The sequence below is a fragment of the Dermacentor silvarum genome, chromosome 3 (assembly GCF_013339745.2).
Source record: "Dermacentor silvarum isolate Dsil-2018 chromosome 3, BIME_Dsil_1.4, whole genome shotgun sequence".
Lineage (NCBI taxonomy): Eukaryota > Metazoa > Arthropoda > Arachnida > Ixodida > Ixodidae > Dermacentor > Dermacentor silvarum.
The window spans coordinates 203,903,798-203,930,113 of record NC_051156.1 but is presented as its reverse complement, the minus strand read 5'-3'; positions in this window follow the sequence as shown (position 1 = coordinate 203,930,113).

Below are 26,316 nucleotides of genomic sequence, written 5' to 3'. Positions count from 1 at the left end.
AACCTCCTCGGAGCTCACCGCGTCATTCCTACACCCCCCCCCCCTCTCTCTCTCTCTCTCTATCTCATCTTTCTATTCCCTGAGGGCTATCGCGTCCCCAGGGCAGAGTAGCAAACCAGGTGCATTTGTGGTTAACATCCCTGCCTCGTCCTCCTCCTCCTTATTTAGCTGATCAGCCCATATGAGAATGCTCCAGTATAGGTACATTACTGTATACTAATGCAAAAATGTCGTCAAACGAGACAGCAATGTATCAACAAATTAATTAATTAATAAAGGAAGAAAGGAAGGAATTACGTATGTACTCGGGGTACCAGCTTAACTTCTGAAGTTCATACGTGAACTACTTTCATGCGTGCTATGTAACCTAACCTCTACGTGCGTTTCTGTGTCTTGGCTATGTATTTTTACGTGACTGGACTTCATGCGTATTTATTTTATTTATTTCGAGAAACCCCTAATAGCCCTCACAACCAGAGTATTACATAGGTGGGTGACAAAACTTCCATGACAATCTAGAGAAACGTATTAAAGGAATAGGCAACAAAAATCAAGCGTTCTTTGCTCGCCATGGAACGCTTGACCTATACAGACGTCACACCAGAAGACAGTGGCAATCTTCCGTGCACTGGGTTTACGTTAAGCAGTACCCCCAGTGGTCAAAATCAATCCGGAGAACCCCACTACAGCGGGCCTCATAACCAGATCGTTATTTTGGCGCGTGAAACCAAACCGGAAATTATTGTTACCGTTTTATCTTCCGCTGCCGTCATGAGCTATGTGCGCACATGGTCTGAGCGGAACGGAGAGAAAAGCGTCAAGCTAATTTCATGAAATGTTTTCACTTCATTTCATTTTCGTTTCATTTTCATTTTCATTTCATTTTCATTTCATTTTCATTTCATTTTCATTTCATTTTCATTTGTACTCGGCGCTGACAAACGCCGACCGTTTCTCGTCGGTCTCATCTGATGCACCAACAAGGTTCGACGCGCCCTCGGACGCCACTGGCGGCGCCCCTCACCACGCCAGCGTAGGGAGCCTATACATGCAAGAACAGCGCTTGCATATAGGCTCCCTATATATACGCCAGCGTCGTGAGACGCCTGGCAGCTGTCGTGGGGCGCTGTTCCTTCTATACCCATCAGCGGTTGCCTTGAGTGTCGCACCCGCGTACCATTTGAACGCCGCCCGAGGAAAGCTAAACCTTGGTATGCCTGCCACTGGTAAACCCCTCGGAAGAAGCTGCTAATTAAAATGTCTTTTAACGAAGCTTTCTTTGGTTCTTAATTCCCCCACTTTGAGGGAATGACTGTCTGGCCATACATGAACTAGGCCGATCCTCTAAAGTGTAATCGAACGTGGTGACTTTAAAAAAAAATATTGTTGTTGTTAATTTAGACATTCATTATCTGGGATGAAGGGGCTAAAGGCAGATTCAACAGCCCAACGAAGCTTGGCGGATCCTTATAACAGTGAACGATATGTGTTTTCGCAGTGATCTTCATTGTGGTTCGTGACGAGGGCCAATCCTCGAGGTCATGCGACGCCTCAGCACTGACTCGCCTCGTAGCGAAAACCCAATAGATATGACCCAATGGTCCAATAAGTGTCACTAGCAGCACGTATCTCATTAGGTCTCACGGGAAGCGATATCGCTCGTGTTTGGCAGTCATCTTCAATGGTAAGTGAAAGTTTTCATTGAAGGTTGACTAAAAAATATATACTATTATTAATTTAAGCCGTATTAGTAACGTTACGTTCTTAGAATACCGCAAACACTGGGTGCTTGGTAAACCAGAAAAGACGTAAAAATAAAAGGCAGGTGGCGACGCCACCTTGAACTTCTCGCACTAGCTCGCCGTGACGCCGTGGCTTTAATTCGACGGCGTTCGCTCGAGCCAGTAGCTAATTAGTAACACTAATTTCTATTAAGGTATGTCACCACCTTTTTCAATTTTTTTTTAGTTTTGGCCATTAAATTTTTATTTCACATTGTCCATATAAAGGATCATTTTAAATGATATTCAATAGCAAAAAAAGAGCGAAAAAAATTATACTGCCATTTGTTATTGACAAAACATTGCCAAAACTTGGCTGTTACGCGAGCATTCATAACTAGCGAATGGAGTGCAGGTATTGTAAACTTTTTGGCACAGAGGTAGCCAATTAACCAGACTGTGCAACTAACTAGGATATTTGCCATCCGATGATTGGGAATCAAGATATAGTAAAAATACCAAAGAAAACAAAAAGTGTGTCATTTTTGTCTGCATTGCTTGGAATAAAACATCATTACATCAAAACTTATCATTCGTTTTCATTAATCCTAGTTCATTGCACAGGCTAATAACAAAGGAACGAGCGTACAAAGTTTCGCTTAAAACTATTTATTGATTTTGAAGTTACAACTGTTTGCGCAACAGGAAAGTGCAAGAAATCATGTTTTGAGAAAAAGAAGATTAAAGTTTTCCAATCCTTGCACAAACAAGATCATCACGCCCTAATAAGTTAAAATCCACTAGGTTCATAGCTAGGGCCCTTCTTAGCTGCCACGAGCTCTGTTTTGGCTTTTATTGCAGCCCATATTTTCTTGCGGAGATATTTTGCCTCACCCGTTGATTGATGCTGGGCCTTCTTCACACGGTACTGGTCACTGGTTCAACATGCTACAAACGTGTGATGGCCAGGCTCAATGCCTGCTTCCCTCAAAATATTTGTTGTACTTCTGTTTCCATCGTTGAAGTGGCACACAGCATCATATAAACCAAAAAGGAGGATGGGTAGGCTCACGCGGACGTCTTTGGTACGCGTTGCCATATCATACCGTTGAAACTCGTTACATTTTGGGATTTTCCGTGCAAGCACTTCTTTAAATCCGTACAAAGGTCAGCATAAACCGACTTCACTGTCGTTTGAATCTTTTATCGAATGTTTTTTTTTTAATTTTTTCGAAAGTTTTGATTGCAACTTTTGTTTCAATCGCCTTTTTACCTTGAACTTGGCCATGCCGTCCTATAAAAACGTTCAGACTATGTTATTACTGTTGCTACTAAAAATAATAGCTATAAAAAAGACGATCCCAGTAGCATTCAGAGCGGCAGCAAAAGCGCGCGCAACGTAAACAACAGAGACGCACTTTTAACGCTTGTAGCGTCAGGCATCCCCTTTACGGAAATTTAAAGCAATGTTTTAAAAAAAGGATGCCTTACAAATTGTCTTTGAATAATTGTTTTACGTATCAGACTAAAACATAAGAGAAAAATCTCAATATACGCCGCTGATTTCCGCTGAGTTATCAGTTTTTGTTACCACACCACATTCGTTTCGGTTTCAGAACCGTTCACCAGCTGTTAGTAAGTTGGCTATAACTTTTGAACTAAATAAGATAAAAACATAATTCTTTCTGCAGAACATTTTTGAATGTTTGGGAATTCTCGAAATCTAAAAAAGAGAAAATGTATATTTTCCTTAAAAAATGCCTTTTCAAAAGTGGTGACATACCTTAACTGGTAACACTAATATTAAGCTAATTTCTGCATTTCGTTTCGGTACCGATTGACTATACGCTGTGCTCTGAAAGAGTCAAAGACTTCTTTCACTGAGCTGTAACGGCCCAAAAGTGGTAAAATGTCTCGAAATTCCTGACGTCATACCGCCGTAAAGGCCCTTGGGTGTTGGGGCGAAATTTAGGAAAACGAGCATTGTGACTTAGGAGATTCACTCCCTTTGATTGTTTAAAATCAACCTATTTGCGTGAAAGTAACGAAAAGATAATTTTGAATAGAAAGACCAGTTCGATCACTCTAAAGATATACTGTGTGTTTCTTATTAGTGCACGAGTTCACCGGAATGCGCGAGGTCCGCGTAACTTTTAATTTTTTTTTATTCCTTTCTTTCGAAGCGCTTCTTCTAACCAACAAAATCCTACAAATTTTCTTTGCTGCGGGCTGAGCACTGAACTTCAACGTGCTTCAAGGTATGGCAGCAGTAAGGGAATCGCGGTTTCGAACAATGATGTATGTTCAGCAAATCTGCCGCTGCTAGGCACGATGATTTCCGTGCACCCCCGCCCCTCCCCCGTTCACGGTTCTCGTTGTCGGCATCGACGGCATGCGACATCACCGACGGTATTGACCCTGTTCGTGGAGCAGTTAGTTCTCGAGAAACGAGATGGCGCTTTCTGCGGCACGTGGCACGTGACCTCGGCAACGACGCTTCTACCTTGCTTCTGTGCTATCAGCTGACAGAAATGTAACTGAGTTTTCGCTAACGCACTGTGCTCCAATCATGCTGGAAAAAAAATCATGTGGATGGAAGACGTGTGCAGTAGTTGGCTGCAAAAATAGTCACTTGCTTAATTAAGGAATGGAATGACTCTGTGTAGCCAAGTTCGCGGACCGCTGCTGCAGCTGTCCGTACGTGTTACCGGCACTTCCAGATGTGCGGCTTTCTCCGAGGATACAGAAATTTGCTCATCCGCCAACGTTGTATCGCTAACATCCAAAGAAGAGACTTCAACCCCGGAACGTCGGCAAGAGTGAGTACCGTCCGTTAAGCAATGACAAGGGGAGTAGCGCTGCCTTCTGTCACAGTTTCGCGCACAGTATCTACACACATCTACCCCACTGGCACGGAAACTTACGCCCACTCTGTTGCCAATGTGTGAGGAATAAGTGAATAGGCGCACACTTGAATATATGCGCACTATATGCGCACAATAAATTACTGACTACACCGATAGCGCATGAATGGTCGAAGCTGAATTTTTCGTGACGGTCCACAAGAGTAAGCGAGTTACTAGCGATTATACATTTTTGCTACAAGCTGTTACAACGTACAAAACAGCTACGTTTAGAGCCTTGTACGCAGCAAGAACAAATCTAATGGAAGTGAGCGCACCCGCGAGCGATTCGGCAGAATATAATCAGACAGTGACCGCACCGAGGTACCTTACTAAGTCGGAAACATGACATGCCGTTGCTTCAAAATACTTGCCAAGTAAAGAACGAAAAGCAAAGCACACTAAACCTGATTCAATTCATGAGTGGAAATTTTGGATAGTTTGGAATACATATTTATCCACGCTTTTCGACCGAACACCATATACGTTGCTCGCGCCGTTTAGACATAGCTTAATCAGCTCCAAAAGCGCTTTTGCATATTCACTGAAGCTCTGGCCAAAGCTTAGTGTCGTCCACCCAGTCACCGTCTACGATATATCCCGAGAGGCTCGCTAAGCCGCACCGGCGTCGTGCACATCCACTATAAGTACGGAGGCAACTGAGGCCATTGAGGAAAGCAATGGACGCGTCACCACGAGATCAAACATGGCAGCGCCCGCGGGATCGCCGCGAAAAGGGTCAATACCAGGTCCTGCGGCAGCAGAGAGGCATGCGACGTTGACGTCGTCGGCCCATCACGGCAGTCAGACCGACGCCAGTCGACGACGCCGAAATAGAACACCACCTCGTCGAGGGCTAGGGGCCGCACAAAAATAACGCCATCACTACACTGGCGACCACCCTCTTAAACCACGCGGCGAGATTGCGTTGCGTGAGCGTATAGGTTGACGCCGTAATTCATCAATCGGGCCACTCTCGGAACTCAAATAATCAAGTGAAATGATTTAACGTTGTTGTAGCATCTGGAAGCAAATCGCGGGCTTTGAAAGACAAGAAACCGCCGACGTGGCTTTTATGGCGTTCGTGTCCCCTTAGGGCATAAATCTCAAAACTAATTCAACAATAGGGTTTGTTAATAAATCGCTCGCCTTTCTGAGGTGGTAGAGTCTGAGAAAGGCTTCAAAACCGGTGCTTGGTCGGTCCGGAATTGCTCTATTTCCGGGATCGGCCCACATTTTTTGGCCACGGACGAACGGACACAATTTTCGGACCTACTCTCCCTTTATGCTACGCATTAAAATTACACCTTTTGAAGCTGATCCTGTCCTCAAACAGCAACTGCCATCTATCTTGCGCGTACTTCCATTCTTTAGCACTCCGCGCTTGCTACTTTCTTGTCACGAACATCGTGCAACGCTGATACGCGACAGCTGATAGCGACCTGTAACTGCAGGATGCGCAGCGTCGAAGAAAGGAAAGGTGCACGTGATAGATAACGAGTGTTGTTTGATAAAAACATAGACCCCAAACTGGGCAATTTTTTTACCGAAAGTGCAGGAGAAGAAGGCTCACAGAAAGAGGTAAAAGGGAATAGTATAAGAAATTTTGCTTGCACAATGAAAAAGATGTCTTTGACTAGTTTTTTTATCAGTGGATTTAAAAGCTACTTCTCACCAGTGCCGCCGGAGGTGTGTTCACGTGGTCGCCGGAGTCGTTCTTTAGCATACATTACGCTTTTTCGTTCTCTCGAGCTTTCAAAATTCGAACTTACGTCTAGTAATCAACTTACGCTTCGCCTAAACGTCACAGCGTTCCATTCGTCTCATGTTCGGAGCTTTAATCGCATGACTCGTCACACATTCCCATATTGCGATCGATCGCGATAGCGCTAAGCGATAAAACCAAGAAGTGAGGTTGACGGATACAGCATCAGCGGTTTGGTGCCCACTGTTCGTTTCCATCTTAAGTCAGGGTGGCGTTGAGTGTGCGGATGCATATAATCGCTTGCTTGGAAAATTGTCAACATAAACGTATAAGTGTGCGTTACACCTGCATAAATGTACTAGTTAATGTTTAGTCAGCCTGCTAATCTCCGTTATCTCGACAACACAATTAATGTTCGTGTACTGTAAACAACAATGCGAACCGAGAACTCCGGAAAAATTACGCGTACGAAGGGTTAAGAAATACGCGTAAATTGCGTAGGTTTTCGTTTCAACTGATATACCTTTTTTTCCCCCTTTCCTTAGCAATATATTTTCCTATATAGCCTGCTAATATAGCGAATCAGATGCGTCTGTGACGTTCTGTTGTTGCCGAGAAAACTAACTCCTCGACAGGTTGGCCTGAGCTTCTTGTTTTCAAAACCAAAAGCCTCTTCTACACCTGCAGTATAATACAGCTGAGAAAGCGACAGAACTTGGCGCACTTATCTTCGCCTCGCATGTCGAGGTGTTCATAAACAAGGCGAAAGAGTCTATCGATGCCGCACCTGGTGCACTTTCTTTCTTTCTTTATTTCTTCCTTTCTATCTTTTCTCTCTCAGGTGGTTTGCAGGGTACGAAAAATAAGCAGGATGTATTTGTAATATATACGCACCCGTAAGGACACTTCGTGTTTGAGTTCACCGCCATTTTTTTTATCGCTCCGCGAGTTCCGCTTTAGCGCCAGAGTGTTTTCGTTCTCGAAAAATATACGAATAACGCTGACGACGCGTGGATGGACTGCATGGTAGTACGTGCCAACAGGACGCGTGTGCTTTCTGCGCGTTCTTCATAACGCGGGGTGGTTGCAGGCGCATGTGTAATACGTATATGCAAATTTTGATCTGCAGAACCCATCTGAAGAGCTTCGTTAGAAGCTTCATTCCAAAAGGGGGAAGGAAAAAAAACGAGAAAAAGACGCAAGCAGGCGAGGACATTTGAGTGCCAAAGGAGAAATCATTCCTTTTCTACCCACCTTTGCCACCCTTAACCGTCGCCCACACACTCAAGAACGAGTGGGCTAGAAGAACAAACAGAGAGTAAATTGAAGGTGACCTCTCTCGTGCTGTTGTTCGGGTCAACAAGAAACCGCTCGCTTGCTTTAGGCGCTATGCATATGATGCATATCCCGCGAAGTTTTCTTTTGAAAATTTTTCTTAGATCCGACCACATTTTTTTACATAGAACAGCTAGGTGGGAACACAAGTACTTGATTGGCTTAATTTATTTATTTCATTATTATTACTTTGCTTTTCTTTCGTGGTGCTCTCTCTTTATCGTTCACTCGCTCTTTGTTGCTTCTCTTTCTTTAATCACTTTTTCATTTGATCCCAGCACTTCTGAATGATGACAGCAGTGTCACTCTTTTCCTTAGCGTGTTTTTTTTTTTTTCGTAATAAGCTGCGGATGCGTGCTACGAAACCACTCTTGAAAAACGTGAACATGTGTAAAGTGAGAAAGTATTGTATTGCGTATTTTAGCGTCCCGATACGGCACAGTACATCAGTTTATCAGAGATGCCGTAATAGTGGGCTCCCAATTAATTGTGACCACCGGAGTTTTTCTTAATGCGCCCTTAATTCTAGCTACACGAGCTTTTCTCCCATTTTGCCGAATCAAAATACGGGCGCAGCAACTGAGAACCGTAACCGCGACCTCCGTTCCCAGAAGAAAACGCCATAGTCTTCATTCACATGAGCTCGGCGCGAGCGGACTGAGTCAGAGGTCGAGTTGACCCAACTCGGGTCCGACCGCGCTTACGTGTACTTTGCCGAGCACGTTGGACGAGTCAACACGCCACTTGCATGCGAGTTGAACAGACGGTGAGTGAACGCATGCTTAGTGTCCAGCGTGACGGTGCCACCCGAAGTGCCCAAATAACATGGCTTGAAATGTGAGGCAGTGGGAACAAAGAAAGAAAGTCAGAGAGAGAGAGAGAAAAGTACACACGAAATGCAGGGAGGCTAACCAGGACTATTTACTCTGCACTGAGAGAGGGGGAGGAGGGGAGGTGGGGGGCTACAAGAATTATTTCTTACAGTAAGCCCTAACTCACCCAAGAAGAAGTTATCTTGCAGTACATGTCTCATATCTCGAATGCTAAACACGTCGGCAGGCACCAAAACCTCCTACATAGGGGCAGTGCGCCATGCTTCGACGATTATCCCGTTATCACCCTGATTGCTATGGACGTAGACCAGTAACTCAACGATTTTACGCAACAGTAATTTTGTGAACAAGGCATCTATATATTGCTTGGCAGCTCAGAACGTGCACGGTTCTATCGTGGCGAACGCTTGTTTATTACGAAAATTGCATTAGTGTGTTCACAGAGAAAGTGCCGAAATGTGACAGACGAGAAAACATTGTCTGCTTTTCGTCTGCTCTCATTAAAGGCGCTGTGCGTATATGCGCGAAATTAGCACGCGCGCGTGCGCAGGTTGCAGTTCGCAAACACGCACGTGAGCCTCGCCCAAGAACTAATAGAATCTCTTAATTATACGGTCCGAGATTGCGCGCTAGTGATCCTGGAAAACTGTATATCGTGTTCCATTAAATTATGCCGCTTGCTTCTGCACTAAAGACTTCATTCTTTTTCTGTGCTGAGGGCGTAATTGAGGTTACTGATTTCTCGCTGGAGCGGCTGCAGCAGACGGCCCTCTGCCTCACGGAACATAGTGTGCCTTCTGCTCATTCGGCCCAGCATTTCTTTTGTATTCATTGTTTCGGGAAAACGACGCAGGAATATTTCCCAGGGTGACTACTGCGTGTGGTGAGTTTAATTAGCGCGCCTAATTAAGGGGCCGCTTTGTTTTAAACGCGCTTGCTATTAGCGGGCGCCCACTGTGCGTGTACTGCGAGGTACCGCTTTGTTTAAGACGTAACTTCTGTCGCCACACGCCTTGATGGTGCGGTAACGTTGCTGCTGTGCCATTGAGTCTCCTATACGAAAATTACGAGAGGGAGCTCTGACGCCATAGTGTTTACGGGCGCTTAAGGTAAGTCGGTTCCGCCAGGATGGGAATGACATAAACACAACAGGAGTTGGCCTAAACGGCTTTGTGATTTTACAAATGGAATAATCGTTAACAAAATGGTACTGTATAAACGCAACAACTCGCTATGATTGTGCATGTGTGTAGAAACTGATTGCCTTCACACGTGTAGGAAAATATACAATTGCTTGGAAGTTTAGAAACGTAAATGAGGGGTACCACAGCGTCGAATGACAAAAGGGAGATGACTAGACAAATACATGTAATAGCAATACCCGACACTTCCACGGAAGATGAACGACCGCAGCGCCATATTTCCCTCTGGTAATGTTTTGCAATATAGTCCACTTGGTCGGCACTGCTCTGCGAGGGTCATGTTAGGATTTTTGCTCGCGGGGCTGTTGTCATGCCTTCGTCATAACGCTGAGTTCGTGCAAGTTTTCAGACTTATATATAATGTGCACCTGCTCAGGAAAGGTCTTGGCAAGCAACAATTGTGAAAAAACGGGGAATGGTTTGCTAAGCATACCTGTGTACGCTGCGAATGGGCGGCGAATTTGGGACGTGAATCTGACGCGTCTAAAGCCGACCTCCTTTAAATGTCGTGCGCATGATTGAGGTTCGGTTGATTTATTTATTTATTTATTTAGTTAGTTAGTTAGTTAGTTAGTTAGTTAGTTAGTTAGTTAGTTAGTTAGTTAGTTAGTTAGTTAGTTAGTTAGTTAGTTAGTTAGTTAGTATTTTAGTGTCCCAGGGTAAAACTCGGGCTATGGATGGTGTCGGAATGGGCAGCTTCGCCAAGTGGAGGAGGGTTAGGCGATTTTCCCATCAGCAGTCAAATGTTTCCAGATTACACATTTCTATGTAGGTTTTCTATTTTCCGCCGCTTTTCTATTGTTGTTCTTCTTGCTTTATGTTTTTACGCGGAAGCGTAGATGCCCCATCTGGCAAATCGGTGGCATTATGTTTGTCGCCGCAAGGGAAGTGAGCGCCTGAGGAGGAAGGCGCCTGGAGGTGGAGGAGAGAATCGCCGCGTTCGCGCCCTTTCCGTTTGGGCTTCGACGCCGTGGTGCTCTCCGCGCATGTTCGCGACGTCCATACTCTTGCGCGTAACCCGCGTTCACGAAGTGAAACGTCCCTGAAACGTCACCTTGCGAACTCACCAGCTACAATTCGTGATTAAATAAAACACCTGGCATACATCCTCAGCGAATGCCTTGAGCAGGTAGGCAAGGATGGTCTTCTGACATACTTAGGATCCCCTCATTGTATGCGGTTCAATTCCTACCAACAGGAAGCGAGCCCGCTGCACGTGGGTTAATTCAGCGTGCCTTCTTTTTGATGCAATAGCATCAAATGGCACGTTTAGCCAAAAAGCCGGCCTCTGTAGCAGCGAAACGACGCCTAAATTCTTATCGGCCGTGACGCCGCGACATGTGTGCGCCTCGACGGAGCAGAGCGTGCGAAAGGGACCTACCTGCTGGCGCACCCGGTGTTGCGTGAGAGAAGAGGGCATCGCCGCGACGACACCCTCTCTCTCGGAAACCTATACGTTATCCACACGTTCCTCGTGCGCGCAAGCTCTTGCCTGCATTTTAACTTCGCCTAGGTAATCGCTGTAAAGAAATAATTGTATAAAAAAAAAAATTCGAAAGGAAAAAAAGTCATAGCCCTTCTACCCTGTGAAGAGGAAAGTCCGACGAAGCAGGCACTCTGGTGGGATTTGCGATGTTGGGGTTTAAATATATTGGCGATTTGCTATGTTGAATTCGGCTACAAAATGCTAAACCGAGGCCTTCATTACGTACTCGGAAAAGAGGCTTCGGTGCCAGGTCCGAGTAGCAAAATCGCATATTTTTAAACACTTAGACGATGGCTGAACAATGTCCGGCTCTGAAAGAACTGGCTCGGCGTCCATGGGTGACGGCGTTCCTAGCGCGTTCCTCACGCTTCTCTACGACGGACCCAGACAAGAGTCCTTGCACCAAAGATCCGTATATACAATCAGCGCTAACGCCTCTCACATCCCCCTCCTCCGTTGACCTACTTTTTTGGTACACCGCGATTGGTTGGCGCGCCTCACGCTCTTCCCCTCCAACGCGAGTATTGGACAGCGCGACTTACGTCAACCCCACTCCCCGGTTCTCCTTTTCATCTGCACCCTCTCACAGCATCCTCACAAGGGGAAACGGGTCACTCAAAATCCCTTTTCCTCCTGTTGACCTCTTCTTGTCCTCTCTTCTCCCGCTAGGTCACGTGGCTTTTCTACACGCGGACACGATCTCCTGGAACCTAGCCCTTAACAGCTTCGCTGTAAAAGGTTGACGATAGCGAGTTTCAAACCTACGACCCAATGCACAGAAGCCGAGTGTCTTACCAACTGGGCTAATCCAGCGCCGCCTAGATAGCCGGCCTGTGCACCTCTGCTTTACGGCATCATGCTAGATGGGCCTAAATTTCGATTGTCAAACCCGGCGTGGCGAAAGCGGTGACGTCAAGATCACCGACGCTTACTCTGAACGTCCCCATTGATTCTATGGCAGTTGGGCAAGGTAGCATGAGGTCACGGATCGAAGTGCACCGGCCTTCTGCTATCTAGGAAGGCGTTGGCCAAGCGTCACAACGCTCTCGCTTGTCCGCGAGGAGTTTGTAACTCGGAGGACCGCTCTGCAGCGTTCAATTGAGCATTAATGCTTTGCATACACAACTCATAAAAAGTGCTTAGGTGTATTCGGATTTTACAACGAAGCTGTATATGGCTAGCCAATTTTGGCTAGCAGATATGGCTAGCTCGAGCGTCGTCGCCTTCTTCCACAGCTGGCTCGTTGGCGCCCCTCGGGGGAGCTACAGCTCCCCCGAGGGGCGAACGCGCTCGTGCTACAGCTCCCGCGTTCGTCGTTGTCATCTTCCACAGCTAGCTCCCCCATTGCCGCTCATCATTCCAGCGTAGAAGTTCACTTCAGTCATCGTAATGGAAAGGCCGATTTTACGGGGGTATGAGCCATTGCTTAATGTCGGTACGGACCATTCAATATCTTACCTGACGGACAGATTAGGTTTTGAAGCAATTTAAATTTGAAGAATCGCAATTAAGCGGCAATGCGACAACGCAGTCATCGGGCATACCGTCATTGACGTAGTTTTCTCTGTCGCAGCCGAACGTGTGTGCAACCTCATTAAGAAACAGAAAGGCGTAACCAATAATTGAGACAGACTTTAATGAACCGCCGGGATTAACCCAGTGATAAACACCGGGGCCGTACGTTTCAGCTTCGCTGGTAACCATCTGTACGCAGTGCTTGGGCGGGGATTTTTTTTTTTTTCGCTTTTTTCATGTCGTTCCAGTCATATTTAGTTAATTCAGGTTTAATGGCGCAAAAGCGACAAAGGCCATGCAGCGCCAGCCACAAGGTATTAAGAAATGAAATGTTAATGCAGCGAAAGCTGCGTTACCATATATTCTATGTAAAAAACCGGCTTCCAGTCATGTTCGCGTACTTCGTTCATCAAGCCCTATAGCCGCCATGAATATTTATCAGCGCGAAACAAGAAATGGACAGAGCACATGCGCTTAACATATAGAGCACGCGTACTGGCGATTTCTGTTTCGCGCTGATATTCCTTCAGAAATGCATCACCAACTCGCCCAAAGAACCAAATTTCTAACCTATGCGCGTGTGCCCAAAATGAACTGTCGATGCTATTGATATAGAACAGCACGATGTCACCGGCCCCTGTGCGAATGAACCTGGAATCGCTAATTACTGTCCCAATTATACTAGAAATGTTTTTAAAAACATCTAAGAAAGTAGTCCGCAACATAGCACCGCAAATTTCCGAAGTATGCGACCAAATACTTTGAATGTGATGATTGTGACATCCCAATATCCGCAGGCACCCTTGCAGTCTCAATTATCAAAGTGATGTTTCTGTACCTCCTGTCTTTAGCCAACTTGCGATTTCGTGCGAGCTGTGACGCGATCGCGCACGCTGAACACAACTCGAGTTAGATACCTCGAAAGTCGATGAAGTCTGTCTGTAATGCTATGCAGTTATGCATAACCGATGTTGGGATCGAGCCTGCCCCTTCCAGCGCAGGAAGCCAAATGATCTAAGCATTAGCGCACGATCGCAGGCATGCTTCTCCTGTGCCTTCTTCTTTTCTTTCTGGGGTTTTAAGTGCCAAAACCAGTTCTGATTATGAGGCGCGCCGTAGTGGGGGGCTCCGGATTCATTTTGACCACCTGGGGTTCTTTAATGTGCACTACAACGCAAGCACACGGGCGTTTTTTGCATTTCGCCTCCATCGAAATGCGGCCGCCGGAGCCCGGATTCGATCCCGCGACCTCGTGCTCAGCAGCGTAACGCCTTAGCTGACAGAGCCACCCCGGCGGGTTCTTCTCTTGCGCCAAAGTCACACGTTGAAAAGCCTGGGGTGTGCGTCATGTGCCAGTTTCTCGCATTTTTCCATCGGACAACTTCCTCTTTGAGAGGCTCTGTTAGACTGCGAAGCTTTCTGGATCTGCCCACGTTAATTCTGCTCAGCTTATGAAGGTGGCCCACATTTTTCGTCCGAAACAAGTATTTTATACGACCTAACGCATAAATGAAAAACTTGGAGAGGATGCTTAAGCTTCGCCTTTAAGAGTAGAACGCGATACCATTCAAAGGCCCCTGGCTATTTCTCACGCTTTCCCGCAACAGCAGCTTATGTAACCGTAATGTTTACCGGGAAATGCTGGCGGAAAACGCTATGCACGAAGGCGAGCTTTCTGGTTCCTTTTTATTTTGTTCGCCAGCACGGAGGGTGCCGCCGCTGCTGCGGATTCGCGGTGGCGAGCGCCATCTGGCTGGTGTTGCAAGGAACCGTGGGGTGCGCGCTGCTCTGTGTGATTGGTAGAAACCGCGGCCTCTTGCGTGGGCCGATCCCGGAGGTGGTGCACAGCTGCGCGAAAAACACAGATGTACCTCAAACGGCATATAGCAAAGGGGTTTGTAATTGAGTTTCCGCGTAACAGAATTATGTTTTCTCGTATATGCAAATTATATTCTAGCATATTCAAATCACAATCCGACGCAATCATGTCTGTAAGTTGTGTGTAAGTCGCACTTTACGAATTTTCTACACATTTTACTTTGAGAAATTTTATTAGATCAGTAATGCCTATTCGCCCCGCAAAATGACTGCATTGGAGATGCGTGGTTCACGATGATTTTGTAGCGTTAGCTACGCTGGCCTAGCCAAGCCCGTCTCGCGCGGCACATCAAGAGCCGTGCTGCGCATGCGCAAGGATCAGTGATGTCACACGGCTTGCGCAACGGAGCCACCGGAGCCGGCACCTCTCGCGCACTCCGCCGCCGGTCTGCGCATTCCAGAGGAGTGACGTCGTAGCCGTGGTAGACGCACTGGCGCCGGCGCGCGCTCGCCGTCTGACACTGCGCTGGAGCCACTGCGCTTCTGACTGGCGTTTGCCAGTGTGGTATAGCCATGTAGAAGGAGAGCGCAAATGCTGCTCAACAGCGCAGAAGAACGGAGAAGCTTGACTCATCGGATCCCGAAGTAGTTGCCTGGCAATTAGCGGTTGAGCGTAGGAGACAACCAGGAAAGCTAAGAATAATCAGCTGAATATCATTACTCCGTATATCTCTCTACAAATTTGCTATCGCAATTGATGCTTCACCTTTCAGGTGAAACTGCGACAACTTTTTTTCTCATACGAACAACGCCGCCGCGCCGACACCAGATTTCCTACGACACGGGGCAAAACCTAATCGTTCGACAGTGGTGGCCGGTAGTCTTTATTTTAGTTTGTATTAATGATAGACCGGTACATGTTTCTTTTTTTCTCACGCATAAATTAGATAAAAGCTTTATGCGAGATGTGCATCTGCATTGCGCCACGTAAGCGTTTATTTTTCAAAATAGTAGGATTAAAAAATATTGCAAATAATCTACATCGGTAGCTTGACAAACTGTGTAGGTTAAACAAAGTGGTATCTCGTGGTCCTGCCGTAACGACTGGCTCCAACAGCAATAGGCGTAATTCACCATCGGTCTTCGTGCGGTATATGCTAAATTATACTGCTCATACCTTGTCTTACATTTTGGTGAAAAATATTCTTCGGAATTTTTTCAAAACACCTACAAAACAAGGACAGCGCATGCTTTTATTGCGATAGCATTTCTACGGATACTCTAAGCGGATTTATTCCGTCGCTGCGTCGTCGCCGCGACGGTCCGTATAAAGTCTAAGGACGATAAAATCATCGCCGCGCGCTGTATGCTGTATGTGCGAGTGAAAGCGCGCGAGGGACGCGAGCTTTCACGAAGAATGAACGCACGGCGGAGAGTAAACGCGACGCCTCCCGTCGTGAAAAAGGCCGTGGGGGGGGGGGGGGGGGGGTAGGGAGGGAGTCAGGGGAGGCTACGTTTAGCTAGTAGAGTAGAAGAGGTTGCGGAAAAGAAAAGACGCATATTTCTGCAGCCGTTATAGGGAGCACGGCTCAGCATCTGAGGGGCGGGGAAAGGGGGAGAAAAAGTAGGAATAAGGGTAGAAGGGGGAGGGGAGATGGTAGTTGTCCTCGTCTCGGGCAGGGTGTCCTTACAGTCGCTCTGCGAGCATCGGGTCAGCAAGATAGCTCAGTACTACCTTGAATACCCTGCTGGGACTGCGTGCCGAGAACAGGAGGTCAATGCTAGGGGATGCAAGCAGGCCCATGCGGCGTTGTTGAGCCACCATGGTGGTTCGGTGTTGGTTGAGTGCAAGGCAGAAACACGCGAGATGCTCTAGTTTATCGTCTGCCCCGCACTGTGTTCAGGCTGGTGATTCTGTTGTACCCAGACAGAAGCTCAGGGCGACTGTCCAACAACAGCCAACCCGTGGACGCAGAAGGAGGGATCTCTCCCTTCTTGTCAGTCCCCGGTCTGGCAGCCGTGTCGGGGTGACACGCGTGCGTCGGGGTGACAGCTCAACAGCAGTTGCTGCAGGATGCTCTTTGAGTAGTCTGAGGCGACGACTGCCGGGCTGAGTGCCGTGTCCATACCGTGTGCCTCCTTTGCCAGGGCATCTGCCTCTTCATTGCCCGGGATCCCCACGTGCGCAGGAATCCAATGCAACGAGACATCGCTGCCGCTGGCGCGGAGGGCGTGCAACTTGGTCACCAAGAGGGCTGCACTGAAGCCAGCCTTCTCGAGGAGACACACGGCCTGGAGTGCTGCTCTCGAGTTGCTGGCCACTGCCACAGGTACTCCAGCAGTACGCGGCCAGCCCACCATCTCAGCAGCGGTGCAGCTGGAATCGACAAAAACTCCATCGCTACTTCAAATACGTGCTCCAAACCCACGCGCATGCTGTGCCACGCCTCCAGTGGGCTGGAATTGGCGCGACGATTAACGACTGGGTTGTTGCAGTATGCCTTCAATTGCGAAGGCTTCCCCACTCTTGATCCACTGTACCAGTGCAGTTACGGCGAAGTTCCTGGTCAACCGCGGTCTAGATGCCATAAAAAGGAGGTGCCGTATTGGGCCTGGCAAGATCCTCTTCTAGAGCACGGTCGGCAGCACTAACCTTTTCAGCAACTTTACCACCTAGAAAAGGCCTTTCCTTGTTATAAATAAATAAATCATGTTTTTAACATACTTATGTGCCACGGCAATCATTGCCACCAACTGAGGATGTTCGAAAACGTACTTCTTGTACCGTGGTTCCAAAATCGTCGCAGCAGCGTACGAGCGCAGGTACTCCATGCCAGTAAATCGTGTGTTCACTTCTGAGAGCAGCTTTCCTGCAGATTGAGAGTAACGGGATGGCTGGGCTGGAAGTTGTGGATACCCTTTCAAAGAAAATAATAGTTTACCCCTTTTTAAAGACAACAATGTTTATTATGCCACTGTTCTTTCAGCATGTATGCTGTTCCGACATTGTAAATTCAGACATGCTTAACGGATATTGTGACAAGCGAACTGTCGACGTGCATGCGAGTACAGAGTAGCCACTCGAACTCTAAATATTAGAGGAAAGATAATTCACCTGTTTTAAGCCGTACACAATCGGGATTACATCGCTGAGTGTCGCGGAACGACCCTCCTCAACCATAAGCGTGGCCTCCTCCAGCGGCTTTAGTAGGTCCTTTACTTCGCTAAGGACGTCAATCTGGTAGGTCACCAGAGATTACATTGGGCGGCTTTCGCCGAGTGGCTCCTCTCTCCCTCTGCAGCTTTAATAGGACCCGGCTGACAGGGTCGGACAACTTCAAGATGCGCTCCAACATGCAATAGCAAGAATTCCATCGGTTCCTACTTCCTGGATTAAGTGCAATGCACCATGCTCCTGCTTGCCGTCCTAGAGCTGCATTTCCACCAATATTCGCGACGCAACATCGCTGGTGCGAATGAAGCGAACGATAGCTTTTTAAATTCATTAGGAGCGGCCGAAGGTCGACGAGGGGTGTACCGTCATCGACGGGGGACATCGGCACCAGAGACGTTCTCCAGCACAGCCTCAGCATCTTTTACATTCTCCGGGACCACCAGACTCTCACGGTGCTTCACGTTCCGAAGGGGCTCTGGACACTGCTAGACCAATAGCAGTTTGACCTACTTGGTTTATAAAGTAGGCTACACATGAAATGTGCTCATTGGCACCAAAGTCTTTGTGGACAGCTACCTTAATGTTCTGCCCACCATCTGTGATGACAGCCCGGACCTTCTTGTGGTCAAAATTCCACTCGTCATACAATTCGCGCATTGCTACGCGAAGATTCAAACTTGTTCTTCTTTCTGGCATGTACTTAATGCCAATTTCGACATTCACTAGACTGGTACCTAAAGCTGTAAAACTTTGTTTATTAGGGGTACATTGTGGTCAACATTCCAATCGTCATACAATTCGCGCATTGCTACGCGAAGATTCAAACTTGTTCTTCTTTCTGGCATGTACTTAATGCCAATTTCGACATTCACTAGACTGGTACCTAAAGCAGTAAAACTTTGTTTATTAGGGGTACGCACAGAAAATGTGGTTACGCGTCATCGCAATGGAAAACTCTTACTCATTTTTCAAATTTTCCAGAAAATATTTACCTTTACTAAAGTGAACCTTGTGGCCTAAATACGACCGCATTGTACTCTCATGCGTCCAAAGATCAGCCGTGAGGCTCAGATGATCAGCTGCTCGAATTCTCCGTCCATAATGTGCCCTCAGCTCCTCGTACTTCTCCTCGAGGGTCTTTGTGACAGTAGGCTCAGTGGGAGGCTTGTAGAGTGGCTGTAATGCCTTCACGAACGTCTTGAAGCGATCCTTCTCGGTCGTGGTCAGAGGCAAGTCGTCATGCGTGATCATGTATCCCAGAGCATCGGTAGCATGCTTATCGCGGACTCCTCCTCCTGAAAAACACCAGCAGATAAAGTCACGTGGTCGTAGCCCTCGGCAAGCTGCTCTTCTCGCTCTGCGAAAGTCACGGATCGCGAACTACAAAGACTTACTTGCCAACACAATAGCACTGGAGAAGCACTTTTCTATGGCTCCCGCAAACGAGGAAGAAACAGAGCCTGGAGGCTTGCAGCGGCATTAGCGCGTTCTCTAGTTGCAGTGGTTGCCGCCGAGCCAGCAACACTTTGTTCAACCTGTGGAGTTAAACGAAGCGTATATTGTGAGAAGATGCGACATTTATTTGCAAAGGTGGACGTGGGAGGACGTGAGATACAGGGGCAACACAACACGGAAAGAAAATCGAATCGCAAGTCGCTGAACAGAAGGGGACACTGAGTTTGTAAAGCAAAATTAATAACCGACCTGTGCTACGACGGACAGTACTTCTGCTTTAAGTGAGTAAGGGCTAGTTCCAGCGCGATCTTAAGGCAGCGCTAAGTCACTATAAACTAATGCTCCATTGGCCAGTTAGGCACTAATACTGGCTTAACGCCGAGTTTAAATCCCAGTGAAACCAGCTTGATGTGGTTTCTTAACTTAGTCAAAAACCGTTTGTATTCTCATCATGAGCATGCAATCGAAGCAGCAATCACCGATGAATTTATTGCACAATCGAATAGAAACTTGATTATACAAATAAATGACGCATTGATGGACTCTCTCTGGGCTCTCGCCCGCCTCTCCCGTAACAGTGTCGAGAACGACGTTTAGCCGTTCGTCACCTAGCCAGCGTTTTGACTAGCGGTTGTATGCGGTCACGCAAACAACTCGCACAACTGTTGTCGACGGCGGGGGCATTTTGCCCAGCGTTCGCACCAAACGCCCGCGGAGTTGGTGACGTGTTTACGAAGAGCGTGCCAACCTTTGCCGTACACCCTATGGCGGTGTACCGTAGCGACCATAGGGCCATCGTCCCTGTGGTCACTAAATAAATGAAAAACACCGGATCATATATATTTCTCATTCTTTAATAGCTCAAATCACCAATTACACCATCACATCTTAATAGTCATAATTGGAAATACATAATTCCACCATAGTACAGCTTCGCTAGGTCTTCCATCTCCACCCCAGTGGAACGGCTGACAGTTTTTATTGCGTAGTTACAGAGTTATAAACGAGATCGTTTCGTTTTCCAAATATTTGATTTCTGCCAATGTTTATTTAAAAATTGACGAAATATATCGAAAGCTCGCAACCAACAGTCCCTAGATTTGACTTTTTCTTTCAAATGCAACAACCCTCATCACATTTGGTGCAGGGGTTGCTGAGAAAAACTATTTCTCTATCCTCGTGTACTTAGATAGCAGCCTCCGAGTTAAAGCGAATGAAGGAAAACTTACCTGGACAGGTTGAGTGGCGCCCTGAGCAGGAGGAGGATTGTCGACATCGTCGTCACGGTTGCCTTTCCTGGTAGGACGCCCCTTCGGCACTTTAATGAAGTGGGCGTGTAGCAGGTGGTATCGTAGGGTTTCCGTCGCCGGCTTAGAATACTGCTTGCCACATTTATCACACTTGGCACTCTTCGTCTTCTCTTCTTCAGTGAACAATGTCCACAGCGCACTTCTCTTGCGATCGCATGGCATTATAGCCTGACAACGGTAACACAACAATACGCACGAAAATGCAATCACGACTTCAAGACAAAGACCGACCCGCACGTGTTTACGCGAATGGCCAACCAGGACATACAAAGGTTGGAGGGGGAGGCGGTAGACGGACTGGGAGGAGGGTAGGCATGGAGGTAGGAGAGAGCATTGCAACCCGACTGATATCAAGAAGTAACGACCCAATCGTCATCGCCGTATCAGAGCGCGCGGTAGGTTTTAGTGCTCCCGCTCTGCAAGGTGCAGGGCAGCAGCGCAGCTAAACGGGTGCGCACCAATTTAGAACTACTGCGAACCAAACATTATCGGCCAATACCGATAATCTACGAGACCGTAAAGATTGTCACGGACTTGCCAGCAGAGCAAGGCGATCACTGCAAAGGATACGATGCGTGCATTTCAAGACATAGTCTCGGATGTTCCTGGCATGGCGCATCTCGTAGAATGCCAACTAAGACTGACCACTGTGAAAATCTGTCTCGCCGAACCACGTGCCGGCCCTATATTGTTAGGTAAAAAGCGAAGTAAATGGCTTGATGCTGAGTTCGCTTGCTAAGACTTGCTGCCTTGCGTAATGCTCTCTCCTAGTTTATTTCTTCCTCCATGGGGGCGACCTCTCACCGGCCCCTCCGGACCGAGGCAGCCTGTGTGAAGTGTCGGTAAAGCGTGGAAGCGCTTGGCCAGCTCGGGAGGACTCGGGGTAACAGTCCACAGTCACTCTCGCTCTTCGCAGCCGCGCTGTCGCTGTTCGTGTTTCGCATTTCATAGTACGACTTCAAAATTTTCTCGCCACTTTTGGCACTGTCTGGAAAATGCTTAATCGAACTGGTTTAATCGTTTAAATCAATGAAATGAATGGTAGACACCGATGACAATTAATCGTTTTTCGGCATACCTTTAGTCGATTATTCGATTAACCTTTCATCGATATTACCATCCCTACTCTGTGATTGGTAGAAACCGCTGCCTCTTGGGGGGGCCGATCCCGGAGGTTGTGCACAGCTGCACAAAAAACACAAAGACCTCAAACGGCATCTAGGAAAGGGGTTTGTAATTGAGTTTCCGTGTAACAGAGTTATGTTTTCTCCTATATACAGATTATATTCCAGCTCATTCAAATCACAATCCGATGCAATCATGTCTGTAAGTTGGGTGTAAGTCGCACTTTACGAACTTTCTACACATTTTACTTTGAGAAATTTTATTAGGTCAGTAATGCTTATACGCCCCGTAAAAGGCCTGCATAGGAGATGCGTGGTTCGGGATGATTTTTCTCATACGGACAACGCCGCCGCGCCGACACCGGATTTCCTACGACACAGGGTAAAACCTAATGGTTCGACAGTGGTGACCGGTCGTCTTTATTAGATGCGAAGCAGCTTATGGTCGGGGCTATGTCATTCCCTCCCACCATTCCTCCATCCGCCGTGCGGCGTCCACACCCCTACTGCGTGTGCGCATCCTCCTCCCCTCCTCCTCTCCTTGTCTCATCTCATCTCCTCTCGGCATTCCTCCTCTCCTCTCCGACGCTCCTCTCCTCCGGATTGCGCAACGACTGGCAACACCTGCGGCTCCGCGCGCGATAATGCGAAGCAGCTTAGGTTAGAGGCGCGACGGTAGGCGCGAGGGAGCCTACATGCAAGCGCCGTTAAACGGCGCTTGCATGTAGGCTTACTAGTAGGCGCCCCCTTAGAGTTTCTCACTATAACACCTAGAGGGTAAACTGGCGCCACCGTCTATGCGAGTTTCTTAAAGAGCTGCCGTGCCCTCATGGGTATGACGGGATATGTGTCTGCGAGGCTTGTGTTGGCTGGTGCTGTACGAGGCTTCGTCTAAAACGTGGATATGGCTACACAAATAACGCGTTCTTAAAATAAAATTTACATAAAAGGCTTTCATTCACCCATATTACATCTCTCAATAAAGTTTACTCACCTACAACGCAGCATCAAGCGAAGAAAAGCAAGAACAGACGACAAGTTGTTCCAAAGTGAGCGAGAATCTTGTCGTCTGCGCGCGCCATCCAACTTTAGGAGCCATCTGATACTTCTTTCGTTTCATAGAATGGTTCATCCAATAGTATGTCCTCAGAATTAAACAAAACATGTTTTTGTGCAATAATAAAGCTAAAGCAGTTTTTTACGTCCTGTTTTAGCAGGAAATTAATAATTGTGACAGACGGAACGGTGCTAGCCAGGCGCGTCTTCAAGGCGTTCTGGCTCTCCAAGAATGATGCTAATCCGAATCCACAATATACCGGCATTCCCTTGCATACCACGGCGCAGCAGCGCCACATTTCCCTCTAGGTTTTATAGTGTGAAACTCTATGGGCGCCCCAGAGGCACCGGCAACAGTCACCAACGCCGCTCGCGTTCAGTGCGAACGCGGGCAAAATGCCGAGGGCGTCGACAACAGTTCTGCGCTGTTGCTGGTGCTGCTGCATGCCCAAGTTTATACAGCTGATAAAACTACCTTCAGTCGACCCCATGGCTGCTTCGCATGCTACTCAAGGTTTTCCTATGGGAAGATGGTGTCATTTTCTTTTATTTTAGTTTGTAATAATGATAGATGGTAAATGGTTGTTTTTTTTTTCTTTCACGCGTAAGTTAGATAAAAGCTTTATGCGGGATGTGCATGTGCATTGCGCCACGTAATCATTGTTTTCCAAAATATTAGGATTTAAAAAAATATTGGAAATAATCTACATCGGTAGCTTGACAAAATATGTAGGTTAAACAAAGCGGTATCTCGTGCTCCTGCCGTAACGACTGGCTCCAAGTGCAGTCGACTCTAGTGAAAGTTCATCATCGTGTGGTATATGCGAATTATACTGCTCATACTTGGTCTTACATTTTTGTAAAAAAAATTTCTCGGAATTTTTTCAAAACACCGGCAAAACAGGACGCGGATAGCAGCATGCTTTTATTGCGATATCATTTATATCCATACACCAAGCGGATTTCTTCCGTCGCTGCGTCGTCACCGTGACGGTCCGTTATAAAGTCCAAGGACGATAAAATCGTCGCCGCGCGCTGTATGCAGTATGTGCGAGTGAAAGCGCGCAAGATAGGGAGCCTACATGCAACGCCGTTTTCAGCGCTTGCATGTAGGCTCCCTAGCGCGAGGGACGCGCGCTTTCACAGAAAATGAACGCACGGCGGAGAGTAAACGCGACGATTCCCGTCATGCGAAAGGCCGTGCGCCGGGGGATGGGAGGGAATGAGTGGAGGCGACGTTTAGCTAGTAGAGTAGAAGAGGTTGCGGAAAAGAAAAGATGCATGTTTCTGCAGCCCTTTTAGGGAGCACGGCTCAGCATCTGAGGGGCCGGGAAAGGGGGAAACGAAGTAGGAATACAGGAAGAAGGGGGATGGGAGAGGGTAGTTGTCCTCGTCTCGGGCAGGGTGTCCTTACAGTCGCTCTGCCAACATCGGGTCAGCAAGATAGCTCAGTACTACCTTGAATACCCTGCTGGGACTGCGTGCTGGGAACAGGAGGTCCGTTCTAGAGGATGCAAGCAGGCGCATGCGGCGTTGTTGAGCCCCCATGGTGGTTCGGTGTTGGTTGTGTGCGAGGCAGAAACACGGGAGATGCTCTAGTTTATCGTCTGCCCCGCACTGTGTGCAGGCAGGTGATACTGTTCTACCCAGACAGAAGCTCAGGGTGACTGTCCAACAACAGCCAATCCGTGGACGCAGCAGGAGGGATCTCTCCCATCTCGTCAGTCCCCGGTCTGGCAGCCGTGTCGGGGTAACACGCGTGCGTCGGGGGGACAGCTCAACAGCAGTCGCTGCCGGATGCTCTTTGAGTGTCGGGTTGAGTGCCATGTCCATACCGTGTGCCTCCTTTTCCAGGGCATCTGCCTCTTCATTGCCCGGTATTCCCACGTGCGCAGGAATCCAATGCAACGAGACATCACTGCCGCTGGCGCGGAGGGCGTGAAACTTGGTCACCAAGAGGGCTGCACTGAAGCCAGCCTTCTCCAGGAGACACTCGGCCTGGAGTGCTGCTCTCGAGTTGCTGGCCACTGCCATAGGTACTCCAGCAGGGTCTGCTGCCAGCAGGTTCGCGGCCAGGTGGAGGCCCGCCATCTCAGCAGCGGTGGAGCTGACCGATAAGGAGAGTCGGAAGGTCGATGCACTGCCGAGGGCAGGGTCGACACAGGCTGCAGTGGCTGAGCCGATGCCGGTGAGGACTGAGCCGTCCATGAAGACGAGCAGCCTCCCCACCAGTTCTTCCTCCAGCTTAGAAATGGCCACCTTCAGGAGTGTGCAGCTAGAGGAACGGCGCTTGAAATGTCCTTCCAGCGAATAGTAGATAACCAAGAGCCTCTCGCATAGGTGCGGGAGTCACATCGCTGGTGGTACCTGACCGACCACTGCCTGGTAGGTCTCGACCAGGCTCCCCATTCTGTAGGAGAGTCGGCTCGCCAGGCGGGTGAGCAGGCGCTCTCCGTAAGGAGCGTGGGCCAGCCTGTCAAGGAGCGGCAAGCCCTGCTGCTGCAGTAGGAGAGACCACGCTCCCACCTCCGCAAGCGTTGCCGCTATCTGTGAGGACCTGGGCAGCCCCAGCACGCTCCTGATGAAACTTCGATGGAGCTCCTCCAGATGTTTCAGCCGGGTTGGTGAGAGGGTGATCAGCGGCAGGGCATAGAACAGCCTGGAGGGGGCGGCAGATGAATGCAGTTGCAGCGCCCAGGATGGCGAGCATCCTTAGCCCCTCAGGAAGAGCCTCTCACCGCTTTGATCCTGCGCCACCGCGGCCTTCACAGCAGGAGTCCAGGTCAGCAGGTGATCGATCTGCAGACCAAGGTATGTGACAGTCCTCTGACAGGGTAATCTGGTGTCCCCTATGATGAGACAGGCAGCACTGTGGCCGGCCGGGTTTGTACCAGAAGGACCTTGGTCTTGGCTGGGGATACCAAGAGGCCCACGGAAGCAAGATGGCCCACCGAGGCATCCAGTGCCTCCTGGAGGCAGGTCCGGACTGCAGAGAGGTTGCGTCGTGGTCCGCTGGTCTAGAGGGCGTAGTCGTCAGCGTACACAGAGCAATGCACAGGTAAGCGCCGGCCCTTCGGGATTGTGGAAGGCAGGCGTGCGAGGGCCACGTTGAATAGAAAAGGGCTCAACATGGATCCCTGAAGCACGCCAGCTGTGACCAGGTTGCGGGGAGCTTTATGCACTCTTCTTCTTTCTGAGGGTTTACGTGCCAAAACCAGTGCCGATTATGATGCACGCCGTAGTGGAGGGCTCCAGATTAATGTTTACCACCTGGAGTTCTTTAACGTGCACTACTACGCAAGCACATGAGCGTTTTTTGCATTGCCCACACGTACGCGGAAAGAGCGGCCCGACAGGAATGCATGCACGAAGTGCCCCACGCGTCCCGACACACCCAGTGCATGGAGGTCGTGCATCACCACCGGATGGAACAGTCATTCGAAGGCACTGTGTACGCCCAGAAGGACAAGCAGAGCTGTCTCACCTTCGCTCCTGACCTGCTCCAGTGTCGAAACGATATCGCCGATGGAATCAGCTGTGCAGCGGTGGCTCCGGAAACCAGTCTGTTGCCATGGGAAGGAACCCGGCACCCTGGAGATACATACCAGGTGGGAAAGGATCATTGTCTCCATGGTTTTGCAAGCCGCAGATGTTAGAAAGATAGGCTTGTATGACGAC